Genomic DNA, 18,365 nt, shown 5'->3' on the forward strand with positions numbered 1-18,365 from the left:
TGAGGAAATTCAGCAAAGAAGTCTAAATGACTATCTCCATCCTACTCGTACTCCTACCCCTTCTTATATCATCTTTCCATCTAAAATACCTAACTTTGAATTTAAACCTGGCATGATTCAACTCTTGCCAAATTTCCATGGTTTAGAAAATGAAAATCCTTATGTGCATATTAGGGAATTTGAGGAGGTGGTAGCCACTTTCTATAACCAAGCTAATATTGCGGATACTGTGCGATTGAAGTTTTTTCCCTTCTCTTCGAAGGATAAGGCTAAAATCTGATCATACTCTCTGAGACCAAGGTCTATTGGAACATGGGATGAAATGACATCGTCATTCTTTCACAAATACTTCCCTAACCACAAGAACAATGGCTTAAAAAGACAGATTTCTACCTTTTCCCATAAAGACAATAAAACTCTCTATCAAGTCTGGGAAAGGTTTAAAGAACTGTTGACTCTTTGTCCCCACCATGGCTATGAAAAATGGCCCCTAGTTAGTTATTTCTATGAAGGCCTCGCAATTCGTGAGCGCCAGTTTGTAGAAATGATGTGCGATGGTGAATTCCTCCAAAAAGATCCTGAAGAGGCCTTGGAATATCTCAATGAGCTTCCAGAAAAATCTCATAATTGGATTGGTCCAACTGCTACTGAAAGCACCAACATAAACCGATCAGCAGGAATTTACCAATTGAAGGAGGAAGACAATCTAAAAGCTCAAGTAGAAGCTTTAACCATGCAACTTGAGGCCTTTAAGATAAAAGGTGGGCAAGGACTTCATATGATTGCCCGAGCAGAAACACATGAGCCATGTTTTTTGTGTGGAGGAATGGAACATTTAGCTAAGGATTGCTTAGCTTTTAGTGAAATGAGGGGGGTTTATGAAGAGCAATGTAATTCCTTAGGGGCCTATAATAAGCCATTCTCTCATACGCACAACCCTGGTTGGAGAAACCACCCAAATTTCAGCTGGAGAGATCCCAACCAAGCACAATCTTCTGGAGGGCAATGGAGAAATGAGCACCAGTCTCAACCATCAAAAGCTCAATATGCTCCTCAATACAATGCTCCACCTCAAAGGAGTTCTCTTGAGAACACCCTTCATTCATTCATGGAGGAGCAAGCCAAAATAAATCATCAAATGATGGAAGAAATCAAGGAAATGAAAAGTCAATTTTCAAAATTGACTGGATCCTTGGCTAATTCTGAAAGAGGCAAACTTCCTTCTCGGCCTCAATTCAATACATAAGGGCAACATATGGCTCAAACCTCCAACTCTAACGATCAAAATGTTAAGGAGGCTAATGCCATCACAACTAGAAGTGGTAAAGCTTTGGAAGATCCACCAATACCAACTACTACTTCAAAATCTCCAAATGTTGTCTCTGAAAGTGTGCCATCCAATGCTTTTGTAAAAGTTTCATTTCCCCAGGCTCTAAGACTTGCTGGGATATTCCTGAAAATCGAGGAGAAATCCTTGAGCACTTGACACAAGTGAAGATTAATCTTCCTTTGCTTCACATCATCAAACAAGTGCCAACATATGCTAAAATCATCAAGGATCTTTTCACTGCAAAAAGAAAGCATCATGTCAAGAAGACTGCTTTCCTAACAGAGCAAGTGAGTGCGGTAATTGAACAAAAGACACTGCCAAAATACAAAGATCCTGGTTGTCCCACCATTTCCTGCAAAATTGGGACTCATGAATTCAACCAAGCTTTGCTAGACATAGGAGCAAGTGTCAATCTCATGCCTTATTCTGTCTACTCGCAACTTGGTCTTGGTGAAATCAAGCCTACTTCTGTAGTCTTACAACTGGCTGATCGTTTTATTAAGAAGCCTCGAGGTGTTGTTGAGGATTTTCTTGTTCAAGTTGACAAATTCTATTACCACCTTGACTTCCTCATTCTAGATACTCAATCTGTTGTTACCATGGAGTAAAAAATCCCTATCATACTTGGAAGACCTTTCCTTGCTACAGCTAATGCCTTTATTAACTGTAGGAATGGTCTCATGAAAATATCTTTTGGGAATATGACTCTCGAGGTCAATATTTTTCATGTTGCAAAGCAACCACATGATGATGATGAGTGTTATCAGGCGTTTCTTATTGACACACTCATTCCTGAGGAGATTCAATTACAAAGCAATTCTGATGATATTGATGAACTCCTCTCTGTTAGTGAAAGTTCTAGTTTTGATGAGTCAATTAATGAAATTTCTTGTTAAAAAGACTCACTAAATGGAAGAACAAATTTTTGGCAACCTCGCTTTGAAGAGCTACCTAGTGAAAGGGAAAAGCCAAAACCTTCTACTGAAGAAGTTCCCATTGTTAAGTTAGCCCAACTACCTGAGGGTTTAAAACATGTCTTCTTGGGAGATGGTGATACGTTTCCTGTTATCGTTTCGTCCAAACTTGATCCTTCACAAGAAATCCAGCTAATTAAGCTACTGCAAAAGCTTAAATCTGCATTAGGTTGGACAATCACTAATATTAAAGGTATTAGCCCTTTAATTTTCTCCCATCGAATCAATCTGGAGGATGGGGCAATCACCTCAAAGAGATCCTCAAAGAAGACTGAACCCCACAATGAAAGAAGTTGTGAAAAATGAAGTGCTGAAACTTCTGGATGTTGACATCATTTATCCAGTGGCTGATAGCAAATGGGTTAGTCCAACTCAGGTAGTACCCAAAAAGTCGGGTGTAATTGTTGTTGAAAATGAGAAAGGGGCCCTTGTCCCCACAAGAACTGTGATGGGTTGGCGCATGTGCATTGACTATCGAAATTTGATTTTTGCCACCTGCAAAGATCATTTCCCACTTCCATTCATTGACCAAATCCTTGAACGTGTGTCTGATCATCCTTTCTATTGCTTTCTTGATGGCTATTCAGGCTACTATCAAATTGAAATTACATTGGAGGATCAAGATAAGACCACTTTCACTTGTCCTTTCGGTACGTATGCTTTTCAGCGTATGCCATGTGGACTGTGTAATGCACCAGCCACCTTCCAAAGGTGCATGATGAGTATTTTCAGTGACATGGTTGAAAAATGTATGGAAGTATTCATGGATGATTTAACAGTCTTTGGAAACTCTTTTGACATATGTCTTCTTAATTTAGAAGCTGTTTTGACACGATGTATTGAGAAAGGTCTTGTGCTCAATTGGGAAAAATTCCATTTCATGGTATCATCAGGCATATTCTTGGGACACATTGTCTCTGAAAGAGGAATTGAGGTTGATTAGTCTAAGATTGATCTCATTTCTAATTTTCCCACTCCAAAACTGTCAAAGATGTTAGATCTTTTCTTGGGCATGCTGGTTTTTATAGGAGGTTCATTCAAAACTTTTCAACGATTTCTCGTTCGCTATGTAACCTCCTAGCCAAAGATGCTACTTTTGAGTGGACGCCTAAGTGTGAGGGTGCCTTCCGAACACTTGTTGAAAAATTGACCTTCGCTCCTATTATGCAGTCACCTTATTGGGATTTGCCTTTTGAAATCATGTGTGACGCAAGCAATTTTGTTGTAGGAGCTGTTTTGGGACAACGAAGGGAAGGGAAACCTTTTGTTGTGTACTATGCAAGTCAAACTCTTAATAATTCTCAAATGAACTATTCCACTACCAAAAAAGAGTTGCTTGCCGTTGTCTTTGCTTTTGACAAATTCCAAGCATACTTGATTGGCTCACCTATTACAATCTTTACAGATCATTCTGCCCTTAAAAATCTCCTTTCCAAAAAGGATGGTAAGGCGTGCTTAATACGGTGGATCCTACTATTGCAAGAATTTGACATCACAATCAAAGACAAGAAAGGTGTTGAAAATGTCATTGCGGATCACTTGTCCCGACTTGAATTCAGTGATTCCGCTGATGGTCCACTTATTCATGATGATTTCCCCGATGAACAACTACTTGCTGTTACTAAGTTAGTGTGGTATGCACACATTGTTAACTACTTAGTAACAGGTATACTTCCTTCTGAGTGGAGTTCACAAAATAGACGTAAGCTTTTGGTCGAGGTGCGCAATTTCTATTGGGATGATCCATACTTTTTCAAGTATTGCCCTGATCAGATCATGCAAAGATGCATCCCTAATGATGAGGTGTCTAGTGTTCTGAACTTTTGTCACAATGATGCTTGTGGAGGTCACTTCTCTGTGAAGAAAATTGCTACAAAAATCTTACAGTGTGGTCTTTATTGGCCCACTTTGTTCAAAGACACCAATGGATTTTTTCGTTCATGTGTGAGGTGCCAGAAGTTAGGTTCTTTGTCTTGCCATGATATGATGCCCTTGAACCAAATTCTTGTGATTGAGATAATTGATTGTTGGGGCATAGATTTTATGGGACCATTTCCATCTTCTTCTGGTTACCTTTACATTCTCCTTGTTGTGGATTATGTTTCCAAATGGGTCGAGGCTTTACCCTGTCGAACCAACGACAATGCAACAGTTGCCAAGTTCTTGAAAGAAAATATATTGTCAAGGTTCGGTACGCCTCAATCCATCATTAGTGATCAAGGCACTCAGTTTTTCAACAAGTCTTTTAAGGCTCTCATGCACAAATATGGTGTACTGAATGAGGTTGCTAATTCCTATCATCCGCAAACTAATGCGCAAGCAGAGTTAGCCATTAGGGAGATAAAACAAATTCTAGAAAAAACAGTAAATCCCGATCGAAAAGATTGGTCTTCTCGTCTTCTTGACGCACTTTGGGCATACCGTACTGCTTTCAAATCCCCTCTTGGTATGTCTCCTTATCGAATTGTTTATGGGAAAGCCTGTCATTTTCATGTTGAACTTGAGCATAAGGCTAATTGGGCTATCAAAGCCTTTAATTTTGATCTTAGTGCTGCAGGCATTAATCGTAAACTCCAGCTGTCAGAAATTGAGGAGTTGCGAAATGAGGCATATGAAAATTCCAGGATCTACAAGGCAAAAATGAAAGCTGCGCATGATAAAAAAATCTTGCGAAAGCATTTTGAGGTGAATCAAAAGGTGCATCTTTATGATTCTCGGTTGCATTTCCACCTAGGTAAGTTGAGATTGCGGTGGACTAGCCCATTTGTGGTGAAACAAGTTTTTCCCAACGGTTCTGTTGAGGTTGAGGACCCAACTGATGGCAGAATTTTTAGAGTCAATGGCCAGAGATTGAAGCATTACATCGAGAGTCTGAGTCATGTTGAAGAGGTCCTTCTTGAGGACCTTGTTTATACACTTTGAGTGGTTTATTTCTTTTACATGTTTTATTTTATTTTTCTGCTTTTCTTTTATTTTTGTGTGTTTTCGTTTTTTGTTTGTTTTGTTGTTATCAGGTTGTTTCAACTATCGCACCATGGATATTGTCATCTTCCAGATGTTCTCTTTCCTTATCTTTTTCATTGCATATTTGTTTTTACACTGAGGACACTGTTTGATTTTCGGTTGGGGTTGGTGAGCTCTGGTGAGCTTTCATTTGGAGAATTACATTGTTGTGTTGAATTTTTAAGTCAAATTTTCTAAAAATTTTCTGAGCATGATTGAAAAATTTGTGGTTTGAGTTGGTTCTTGCTATGTTTAGCTATTAAGGGGTGATTTCCAGAGTTCTTTAATGCACTTTCCAAACATGGGGTAGGATCGTTGATGACACAAATAATTGAGAAAGATTTCAAGTTTAAAGATTTTCCATTTCTTGGTGAGTTGTGAGAGTTGAGAAAATGACTTTTTGAAATTTGATTGATCATTTGAGTTGGTGAAATCATATTTTTTTGGAATTTAAAACATGACATGTACTGGAGAGATAATTTCATGTTTAAAAGAACCTTTGTTGTAATTTTATTTTCATGTTTCTTTTTGTTCATGTATTCATGTGCTGCCTCTTGTAAAAAAATCAAAAAAATAATAAAACTAATAATAATAGAACTAGAGCAACATTTCCTTTTATTATTGTGTTTTCCTTTTATGTTATGGAAAAAATGTTCTTTTCTTTATTTATAATGTATTTTTAGTTGGCTCTTTATTCTTCAAGTTTCTTGTGTAAATCCCAAATGTTGATTGTCATTTGAATTCTAATGGTTTGATTTGCCTTTCTTGTGATCAATATTTGTTTAGATTGTTTGCCCTGAAAATTCTATCCTCTCTCATTTGAGCATTAATTGGTACAATTCCAACTCCAAGAGTGTCATCTCTCCCATAAAAATACTTTCAACACCTGTGAGGAAATTGGAGTTATGATCTTTATTCTTTTGAAAATTTTCGATTCTATTTGTGTTATGGCCTGTGGTAAGAAATGGATATGGTTTGGTGCGCACACACACACAAAACTCTGGAATTACAACTGAGTAGTTTGCATAGCAATTTCTGATTTCTTGATGATATTTTTAAAGTACTTGGCTAGTTTTGATTGGTTTGACTTGATTACTCAACTTGATAATTTTCTTCTCCGCTTGAATTGTTAGGGACTAGCAATAAGCTACTTGGGGGTTGTGATTAGTGCAAATATAAGTAGAAATATCTAAATAAATTATGTTTTAATTATATATTTTTAGGAAATTAATTTAAATAATTATTTGATATGAATATATTTGGTTTTAATTTAATTTGTTTAACTTTGTAGAGAAAAATGGTAAAATTGCAAAGAAATGAAATGAAGTGGAGAAATAGAACCCAAGCCCAAGCCAAACAATAAGTGAAAGAGGGAATTTAATGTTGCATTTCATGTATACAATCTCTCAATTTTCATTCTCTATCTAAATCTCCATCTAAGCGCAACATATGGCAAAGATTGATCAAAGAATTGATTGAAATTCAAAAGCTACGTTCAACATTGATCTCCCTTCCTAAATTGCAGCAACAAGTGGCAAAATCAAATGGATAATATCAATTTGATTAGTACATTCCAGCAAACCATACTTCGGTTTTTGATCCCAAAAATTGAGCCATTTCCTATTATTAATTTATAAACTTACAGATTTTCACTTTAATTCTATTTATGACTTGATGTTACAATTGTTTCTCCAAAAACACTATATAAAGAAGACCTCTTGTGCACATTTTGATATGTAATTTTTATTAGCGAAAATTATAGTAAAATTTAGTCTCATTTTGTCTATTTCTTCTCATATTTTCTCTCTAGATTATTGTGAGAATGACTAGCTTTCTAGGCTAATTTCCTAGATAAAGTAAAAGATGATCCTATATGTGAGGTAAAATATTATTTGTGTTTTGATTCATCAAGTACTTAAAGTTTATACATTTGAGTAATATCATTTTCTTCTATTTTTCTTTATCACTCTATATCAATATATTTATCTACTTACTATTATATAGAAATAGTCATGCTTTTTCTATGTGAACATAATAGTACAAATATATTGATATTATAATTTTATGATTAGTCTTTTATTACATTATTGCCAATAAGGTATATTGTCATTCTTAGATTTTTCATAAGATTATTTTCTATGTTCCTAAGGTGAGAAGTGTTATTACTCGAATACATTTTATTATATATGTTCTTCAAGTTTTATCTTCCGATTAAATTTTTGGGAAGTGAACAATTTAATTGTGTTATATGTGTGAATCAAAGTCCAAATAAATGAGCCAAACATATAGGTGATTCTTGAAACCTTATCACTTTTGTTATTGAATTTTTCTACCAATTTTATTTGCTTTAATTTTATTTTATTATTAATATTTCTCAAAAACCACAACCGATTTATTTACTTTTTGCGTTTAAAGTTCGACTAATCACTTTTTGATAAGATATCTCTCTATGGACATGACCGCCCATACTACACTACAATAACCGCTTTGTGAAGACAAGTTTTGGACGTAATCAAGGTATAATTGTAATTTTTAGCCCATTGGGGGCATAAATGCAATATTTGTGTATATTGTGATTGATACCATGAGTGAGTGATGATATATTTGTGATGCACAATCCAAGACGATCCTAGAGAACAGTTTAGTTAGAAAGTCACAATAGGGTCAAATACCCGGCTCGGGAGGATCCTTGGGGTATTTTGGGAACATGATACGTGTTTGAGATTCATCAAGTAGTGGGTAATAATTTAGCAATGATTGGATATGTTGGGAATGAACGGGGATTTATAGGAACATTCGAGGAATTAGCGGGATATAACTAATGACGAAATTGCCATTGGTGGCACTTGAGGGTCAAGGATAGACTTAGGGGTATTTTAAACTTTATGGCTAAGGGATAGGCTTATGTCTAGTTTGCTGGGATACTAGAAGGGGTTAGAAGGGAAAAATCAAACAGAAGGAAACTTCTTTCTCTCTCTCACGTGTATCTCTCTCTATCTCTCTAAGGATGTGGGAGTTCTGATTTTTGGAGAAGAAGAAGAAGCTTGAGGATTGGGGGATTAGAGCTAAGAGGAGATTTGAAGTTGGCCCATGTCAAAATTATCAGCAAGGCATAGGTTTTTTAGTTCTTATTTTACTGAATACCACTATAATCCATGAACTTAGTTAGGTTTTGAACTTAACATTTGATTTGGTGAGAATTGGGGTTAGTTAGCTAGTTTTTGGGGTTCTAGCTCTTCTTAAGGTGTATTAGAATGATTATGGGACTCAACTCTGATTTTGGGGTATGTTTAGAATGATTTTCAAGGAAGTTAACTCGTTAAATTGCATGGGATTTCTGGGTTTCAGGCTCGAGCCGCGACCCTGTTCATCAGGCACCGTGGCCCGCTTGAGTTGATAGGCTAGGGGACTTCAGAAAAAATTGCCCAAGCGCTGCGGCACAAGGTTTAGGTGCCGCGACCCCTGTCTGTCAGTAGAGAGGCATTTTGCCTCTGACTTGGGGCGCGCTGCGGCCCTTAAGGGGGGTTGGGCTGAGATCCAAATGCAAAATTTTGGCTGTTTGAAGGTTTTTTAGCTTAGGAACTCAAACGTTAAAGCTCAAGAAGGTTTCTACTACCCAGTTTGGTAGAATCCAAGGTCCCATAGGCTAATTTATGTCTTGAGGCTATTTATTGGATTATAATTTGATGAATGACTATTATTAATATGTTGTGGCTAGGTTTTCAATGAGGCTCGTGTTAGAGGACTATGCTCGGGATTGCGGTGCTCAGATAGCTTGGGACACAGGTAAGAAAACTATTGTACCCGTAGAGCAGGGCGTGGCCTTATTATTTTAATTGCAGGGCATGGCCCTATGTGATTGAATTGTAGGGCGTAGCCCTATTGTTTATGTCTAGTATATGTGTGAATATTTGTTGATATTATGCTATGTTGTACATGTTTGTGAATGAACATCGAAGGCCGGGGTTGGCGAAGGATGGGGACGACGAAGGCCGAGAATGGCAGGAAGCCGAGTACGGTGAGGGGCCGGGAACAGTGTTGTTCACGCTGAGTGTAAAGCCGAGTACGGCAAGGGGCCGGGAATGATGTTGAGCATGCAGAGTGCAGGCCGTTAGGACGAGACCCTCCTGGGATTTTGGAGTCATCGTCTCGGTGAAGATCACAAACCCAGGGCTTGGTAAAGCGCCTGGGACGGCATAGCCGCTATGTGTTTAGCCTGTTGGCTGCTTTGTTATATGCTGTTGATAGATATGCATATATTAATTGTTTTGTGTTGAGTTTTCTTGCTGGGCTTCAGCTCACGGGTGCTCTATGGTGCAGGTAAGGGCAAAGGAAACATCGACCAACCATGAGTATGGAGAGCGTGGAGCGACGGATACATGTTCGGCCTACCTGGCTACCACGACCAGGGTTATTTCGGGAAGATGCGATGTATTGGTATAGATTTGTTGCCTGAGTCGACCTTAAATGTATATTGAGATGTAAAGTATTTTCTAAATAGTAATTTGGGATCCCAAAAGTTTAACTCTTTACGATTTCAATGAATGACCACGTTTTTACATTAAATGTAAACGACTTTTTATTCCAGTTTAGCTGTACTTTTAACCTAAAACCTCGATTAGCGAGCTAATGGCACATTTTTAACTCACTTAGTAACGACTATAAGGAAGTAGGGCATTATAACTTCGTATCAGAGTGAGCTAAGGTTTATGGTTCCTAGAGAATGACTGAACATGTACGCTCGCTGCCACTGACAAGCTCGACTCAGGGTTGGTAGGTAGTTATTGAATTATATGCTTGATTTTTTGTTAAAGTGCTGTATTTGCTTGATTATTTTAATAGAGCATGATGAATGAGTTGATATATTCATGATGCTAGGGCATGGTGCCTTGATTGTTGTATGTAATCTGTGTTATGTGGTTTGCTGGTTGTGGTTGGTTGATGCGAATTTGGAGGTAGTTTTGGGTGTTGTTGTCATGCCTGATGAGTGGCGTCATTATTTTCAGGCATATTGTTGTGATGCCACGGCGATCAATGAGACTTTGCGGCAATAGCGCCGAGGATGACAACCAGGGTCAAGATCCTCCACCTGCCCCACCAAATTGGCAACGGTTATTTGCCGAGATGGAACCTAGACTTCACTGAACAGAAGAAGAGCTTCGACAGTTGAGGAAATAGGCCCCTCCTTAGGGCATTGGGTTGCAGGTTCCACAGGCTGTGGCACCAATGCCAGCCCAGCCTGTTGTGGAAAATAGATGGGAACCTTTGTATGAGAGGTTCAGGAAGCAACACCCTCCCACCTTCGAGGGTGGACCAGACCCACTACGGGCAGAGCAATGGATGAACATGATTTCTTCCATCCTGGATTTCATGAGGGTGGAAGGGAATGAGAGAGTAGCTTGTGCTAGCTACATGTTTAGAGAAGACACCTGGATCTGGTGGGATGTTGTGTTGCAGAGAAGGAATGTCGCAGTTATTACTTGGGAAGAGTTCAGGAACATATTCAATGAGAAGTACTACAGTGTTGCAGTTCGAGCTGTGAAGGTTGATGAGTTTAACAACCTAACTCAGAATCAAATGACAGTTACTGAGTATGCTTGGAAGTTTGACCGGTTGGCAAAGTTCGCGCCAGATCTGGTGCCGACTGATATGGCACAGAGGGATCAGTTTGTGTAGGAATTGAATGTCATGATCGCCCGTGATGTCAAGATAACCTTGGATCCAGGGACTCCCACTTATGCACAGGTAGTGGATAAGGCCCTTACAACTGAGGGGGCCGAGGATCAGATATGGAGAGAGAGCGCTGCTAGGCGCGATGCTCAGAGGATAGCACCTTCTTTCACTGGATCTAGTTGGGGTAGTGGCCCCAGTGAGCAGAAGAGAGAGGCCCCAAACTCTTTTGTTCCTCCTGGATCAGATAAGAGGGCACGAGGTGCTTTCAGTGGCCGTTAGGAGTTTTCCAGTGTAACCTCTGTGCAGACGATGGCATCAGGGAGAGTGCAGGATCAGGACCTGCTTTATTTGTGGGAGTATTAGTCATCTGAGGAAGGACTGCCCACAAGCCAGGAAGGAAGAGCCAATGCAGAGTGATAGTCTCACTCCTGCCAGAGTATTCACCTTGACCCAGATTGAGGCTGAGGCTAGCCCCTCGGTCGTGACAGGTTAGATTTCTAGTGTTGGTTCTTCTTTTACTGCATTGATTGATTCGGGGGCTACTCATTCATTTGTTTCTGCTAGATTGATAGATCAGCTGTTTAGACTTAGTGATTTGTATGCTAGGGGATTTCATACTTTGTTGCCAACTGGGGAATCGGTAGTCTCGAGGAGATGGTTTAGAGCATTACCAATAGAGATAGACAATAGGGAGTTGTCTGTGGATCTGATTGAGCTTGCAATGGGTGACTTTGATATGATCCTAGGGATGGATTGGTTATTGAAGTATGGAGCGACGATTGACTGTAAGTGCAGAATGGTGACCTTTGAACTAGAAGGGGAGGTACCCTTTGTATTCGTGGGGATAGTGAGTGGACCGCGAGTACCTATGATTTCGGCACTGAAGGATAGAGACTTGATGCAGAAGGGTTGCATAGGATTCCTAGCAAACATTGTGGGTACCTCTAGAGTTGTGTTGGTTGGACCAAGTGAGACCAAACTGGTATGTGAGTTTCCAGATTTATTCCCTGCAGATTTGTCAGGATTGTCGCCACACCGAGAGATCGAGTTTGTTATAGAATTGGCGCTAGGGGAGGAGCAAGTATCTAGGGCATCTTATAGAATGGCCCTGACAGAGTTGAAGGAATTGAATATTCAGTTGTAAGAGTTACGGGATTTGGGATTCATCAGATCAAGTTTTTTTCCATGGGGTGCTCCAGTGTTGTTCGTCAAGAAGAAGGATGGATCCTTAAGGATGTGTATTGACTACAAGGAGCTGAACAAGTTGACCATTAAGAACAAGTGCCCACTACGTAGGATTGACGACTTGTTTGACCAACTATAGGGGAAGACAGTGTTCTCTAAGATTGACCTTCAGTCAGGTTACCACCAGTTGAGGATTAAAGAGGAGGACATACCAAAGACCACTTTCCGTACAAGGTATGGACACTATGAATTCATGGTCATGTCCTTTGGATTAAGCAATGCCCCAGAAACCTTCATGGATTTGATGAATAGGGTCGTCAAGGACTATTTGGAAAAGTTTGTGATCATATTCATTGATGACATACTGGTGTACTCTTAGTCAGAGACAGAGCACGAGCAACATCTACGCCTCATGTTACAATGGTTGAGGGAGCATATGTTATATGCTAAGTTCAACAAGTGTGAGTTTTGGCTACCCCAAGTAACATTTATGGGTCACATTGTCAATAAGGAGGGGATTCTAGTTGACCCAAGAAAGATTGAGGCAGTGAGAGGTTGGCCTAGGCCGAGCAGTGTACCAGAGGTTAGGAGCTTTTTGGGGTTGGCAGGGTACTATCGGCGGTTCATCGAGGGATTCTCCAGAATAGCCACTCCATTAACCAAATTGAAGTACGAGAACAAGTGTGAGAACAATTTTAAGGAACTGAAGCGCACGACTGATCGTCGCTCCAGTTTTGAGTCTGTCATCAAACAATGAGAAGTTTGTGGTTTATTGTGATGCTTCCAGACAGGGTTTGGGGCGTGTACTGATGTAAGCCGGAAAGATGATAGCCTACACGTCGAGACAACTGAAGGAGTATGAGCAGAGATATCCCACACATGATTTGGAATTGGCGGCGGTGGTATCTGCACTTAAGGTTTGGAGACATTATCTACATGGCGAGAAGTGCAAAATATACACTGACCATAAGAGTTTGAAGTACTTCTTTACTCAGAAGGATCTGAATATGCGCTAGAGATGCTAGTTGGAATTGGTAAATGATTACGATTGTGATATTCTATATCATCCTAGGAAGGCCAATGTAGTGGTCAACGCGCTGAGTCAGAAAGGCCAAGAACAGTTATTCAATTCGAGGCAGATATCAGACAAGTTAGCTGAAGAGATGACTAGAGTAGGTATATAGTTGGTGGTTGGTTAGTTAGCCAACATCACTCTTTAGTCTATGCTCCTTGAGAGGATCAAGGAGGCATAGGGGGAGGATCCCCAGTTGAGAGAGTATAAGGAAGGCATCGTAGCCGGAGTGGCTAAAGACTTTTATGTTTTGGAGATGGGATTACTGAAGTTGAAAGGCCAGATTTGTGTTCCGATTGATTTTGGTATCAGGCGAGAGATGTTGGATGAGTCTCATACCACTCCCTATTCATTACATCCAGTTACGACAAAGATGTACCAAGATTTGAGAACTTTGTATTGATGGCCGAGGATGAAGAGAAATGTGGTGGATTAAGTGGCCAAGTGTTTAACTTGTCAGCAGGTAAAGGCTGAACATCAGAGGCTAGTAGGGTTGTTGCGGCCTCTAGGGAATCCATAATGGAAATGGGAGGATATCACCATGGACTTCATGGTTGGGTTACCGAAGACCGTGGGACAACATGATTCAGTGTGGGTGATTGTAGACAGGTATACTAAGTTTGCCCACTTTTTGCCTGTTAGGACAACTTATATTGTGGAGCAGTATGCTGAGTTGTATGTGAAGAAATATTTACGACTTCACGGGGCTTCGAGGTCGATAGTATCCGACAGGGACCCCACCTTCACCTCCATGTTTTGGGAGAGCCTGCAGAAGGCTATGGGCACGCAGTTGCGGTTTAGTATCGCTTATCATCCTCAGACGGATGGATAGTCTGAAAAGACAATTCAGATACTGGAGGATATGTTACGAGCCTGTGTGCTGGTTTTTGGGGGATCTTGGAGTAAGTATCTCCCATTGATTGATTTTTCGTACAATAACAGTTTTCAGGCGACTATCAGAGTGGCTCCGTATGAGATGTTATATGGGAGAAAGGGTAGATCACCTATCCATTGGGATGAGACAGGTGAGAGGAGATATTTGGGTCCTGAGGTTGTTCAGAGGACCAATGAGGCGATTGAAAAGATTAGAGCTCGAATGCTCACCTCCCAGAATTGCCAGAAGAGTTACTCAGACTTGAGATGTAGGAGCGTAGAGTTTCAAGTCGGCGACCATGTATTTCCATAGTTCTCCCTTGAGATGGGTGGAATGATTTGGTGTTCGGGGCAAGCTGAGCCCTAGGTTTGTTTGCCCCTTTGAGATTCTGGAATAGGTTGGAGAGGTAGCTTACAGATTGGCGATGCCTCTTGCTTTATCAGGGGTTCACAATGTGTTCCATGTATCCATGCTCTGGAAGTATGTATCAGATTCTACACACGTGTTGAGTTATGAGAACTTGGAGCTGGATCAGGGCTTATCGTATGAAGAGAAGTCGGTAGAGATTCTCGACCAAAAGGATAAGGTCTTGCGGAGCAAGACCATCGCCTTAGTAAAAGTGCTATGGAGGAACAGCAAGGTAGAAGAGGAGACGTGGGAACTTGAGACATATATGCGAGATCGTTATCCCGAGTTATTCAGGTAATTTCGAGGACGAAATTTCTGTAAGGAGGAGATAGTTGTAGCGTCCCAAATTTGCTAATAAGGCTTAGGGGCTCGATTAGCGTTCCTGGAGGGCAATAATTAATTTAATTATGTTAATAAATGAATTTGATGATTATGTGATTAAAAATGCATGTTTAGGTGAATTAAATATGCATGTGGGCCTCATTTGGCTATTAGGGACATAATTGTAATTTTTAGCCCATTGAGGGCATAATTGCAATATTTGTGTATATTGCGATTGATACCACGAGTGAGTGGTGATATATTTGTATTGCATGATCCGAGACGGTCCTAAGGATAGTTTAGCTAGAAAGTGACAATAGGGTCAAATACACGGCTTGGGAGGAGCCTAGGGGTATTTTGGGAACCTAATATGTGTTCGGAATTTAAAGGGTAGTGGGTAATAAATTATCAATGATTGGATATGTTGGGATTGAACGAGGATTTATAGGAACACTCGAGGAATTAATGGGATATGGCTAATGAAAAATTGCCCTTGGTGGCACTTGAGGGTCAAGGATAGGCTTAGGGGTATTTTAGACTTTATGGCTAAGGGATAGGCTTATGTTTAGGTAGCTAGGATAGTAGAAGGGAAAAATGAAACAGAAGGAAACTTCTTTCTCTCTCTCACGTGTAACTCTCTCTCTCTCTCTCTCTAAGGTTGTGGGAGTTCTGATTTTTGGAGAAGAAGAAGAAGCATGAGGATTGGGGGATTGGAGCTAGGAGGAGATATGAGGTTGGCCCAAGTCAAAATTATCAGCACGGTATGGATTTTTTAGTTGTTATTTTACTGAATACCACTGTAATCCTTGAACTTAGTTGGGTTTTGAACTTAAGAAATGATTTGGTGAGAATTGGGGTGAGTTAGCTAGTTTTTGGGGTTCTAGCACTCCTTAAGGTGTATTAGAATGATTATGGGACTCAACTCTAATTTTGGGGTATGTTTAGAATGATTTTCAAGGAAGTTAACTCGTTAAATTGCATGGGATTTTGGGGTTTTGGGATCGAGCCACGCTCCTGTTCATTAGGCGTCGTGACCCGCTTGAGTTGATAGGCCAGGGGACTTCAGAAAAAATTGCCCAGGCACCGCGACGCAAGGTTTAGGTGCTGTGGCCTATGTCTCTCAGCAGAGAGGCATTTTTCCTTTGACTTAGGGTGCGTCGCGACACTTAAGGGGGGATGGGCCTCGGGCCAAATGCAGAATTTTGGCTGTTTGAAGGTTTTTTAGTTCGGGAACTCGAATGTTAAGGCTCAGGAAGGTTTCTACTACCTAGTTTGGTAGAATCCAAGGTCTCGGAGGCTAGATTTATGTGTCAAGGCTATTTATTGGATTAGAATTTGATGAATGACTATAATAAATATGTTGTGACTAGGTTTGCAACGAGGCTCGTGTTAGAGGACTGTGCTCGGGATTGCAGTGCTCAGATCGCTTGTGACACAGTTAAGAAAACCATTGTACCCATAGAGAAGGGCGTGGCCCTATTGTTTGCATTGCAGGGCATGGACCTATGTGATTGAATTGAAGGGTGTAGCCCTATTGTTTATCTCTAGTATATGAATGAATATTTGTTGATATTATGCTATGTAGTGCATATTTGTGAAGGAATGGCGAAGGCCGAGAACAGCAAAGGTCGAGAATGGCAGGAAGCCGAGTACAGCAAGGGGTCGGGAACGGTGTTGAGCATGCGGAGTGCAAAGCCGAGTACGACAAGGGGCTAGGAACATTGTTGAGCACGCGAAGTGCAGGCCATTAGGGCGAGACCCTACTATGATGCTGGAGTAATCCTCTCTGTGAAGACCGCGAGTCCAGAGCCTGGTAAAGCGCTTGGGACGACATGGCCGCTATGTGTTTAGCCTGTTGGCAGCTTTGTTATATGCTGTTGATAGATATGCATATGTTAATTGTTTTGTGTTGAGTTTTCTTGCTAGGTTTCGACTCACGGGTGCTCTATGGTGTAGGTAAGGGGAAAGGAAATGTTGACCAACCATGAGTATGGAGAGTGTGGAGCGACGGGTACATGTTCGGCCTACCTGGCTGCCAAGGCCAGGGTTATTTTGGGAAGAAGTAATGTATTGGTATAGATTTGTCACCTAAGTCGACCTTAAATGTATTTTGAGGTGTAAAGTATTCTCTAAACAATATTTTGGGATCCCAAATGTTTAACTCTTTACGATTTCAATGAATGGCCATGTTTTCACATTAAATGTCTTTAAACGACTTTTTATTCTAGTTTAGCTACACTTTTAACCTAAAACCTCGATTAGCGAGTTAATGGAACGTTTTTAACTCACTTAGTAACGACTCTAAGGAAGTAGGGCGTTACAACGCGATTCCAAGATGCTTGTGGGGGAAGGAACTCACAAGATGGCCCTATGAAAATGGGATGTGAAGGGGTGTCTCAGACCATAGGCTCGATATCTTCAGAGAAAGGTACAACATCATAGGCAAGGCATGTGCCTCACGATATAATCTGCACGAGATGTGCACCAGGTACGAAGGACGACCTTGTGAGAATCTTGGTGCGAAGCGAGGCTCCGTAGGCGAGGTTGTGTCTCACGAGACCTTTGGTGCAAGGTGTGAGACTAGGTAAGCGTCTGCTCGGTGTAAGGCCCCTCGGCTAGACGCGAGGCCTTGGTGGGCGCAAGACCCTTGCTGGGGGCGGGGCCCTTCGGTTGGGCGCGAGGTGCCTGATGGGAGAGAGACCCCTGTTGGGTGCGAGGCCCTTCTGCGTGGCGCGAGGTGCTTAATGGGGGTGAGACGCTTGATAGGCACGAGGCCCTTTAGCTGGAGGTGAGGCACCACCGAGACTCAAGGTGAAACCCAAGACGTGAGATGAGGGTTTCACTATGTGTGAGACGCGGGCATGTTCGGAACCACCTTTGGAGTGTGTCACCTTGGGACTCTAAGCTACGCTCTTCTTGAAATTTTCCTATATTCATACTTTGTGTGGAACTTTTGCACCAACAACCTCTTGGTAGCACATAGCAGCCTTTTGCCTCCAACATGTACTTGATGCCTTCGGTGACCCTTAACCATTTATTTCAATAAGGGACCGAACCTTTTTTCCTTGGCAGATTTTTGGCATTCACACTTGCCCCCCATTCTATGAGGAGGTCTTTAGATGTCCTTGTATACTTATTATGATGCTACACTTACTATACTCTGGTGGCACTGCTGTGTGCCTTCTTATAAACCAAGTTGTTAATGGTGAGAACTCATTAACGAAGTTGATGATGCCAGTGACAATGGTAGCATACTCTAGGCTATCACGGTCGCGTGAGTGGAAAGATAGCTGTTGACGGTCGGAACTCGTCAACTAAGTTGTGTTGGAAAAAACAATCAAGTAAAGACCGTCATTAAACAAGCTGTAGAAATTTAAGTAATAACTCAAGAACAATGACAGAACAACAATGGAGAAATCAATCTTTCATTCACTCTCAAGCACTTGCTACAGTAAATTTTCCAACCCCCTCCCATGTGGGAGAGGGGTCCTTTTTATAGTAGGCTCTGATGGCCTGGGATACATG

The 18,365-nt window shown here is 40.9% G+C and overlaps 1 non-coding gene across 1 annotated transcript; it reads right to left on the reverse strand.

The window, feature by feature from the left end:
• Window positions 1-369: 369 nt before the first annotated feature.
• Window positions 370-477, reverse strand: LOC133781068 (small nucleolar RNA R71). Its single transcript, XR_009869864.1, has one exon. It is a non-coding gene; the product is annotated as a small nucleolar RNA R71 (small nucleolar RNA).
• Window positions 478-18,365: the final 17,888 nt, after the last annotated feature.

This window comes from Humulus lupulus, chromosome 5 (assembly GCF_963169125.1).
Source record: "Humulus lupulus chromosome 5, drHumLupu1.1, whole genome shotgun sequence".
In the NCBI taxonomy this organism is placed as follows: domain Eukaryota; kingdom Viridiplantae; phylum Streptophyta; class Magnoliopsida; order Rosales; family Cannabaceae; genus Humulus; species Humulus lupulus.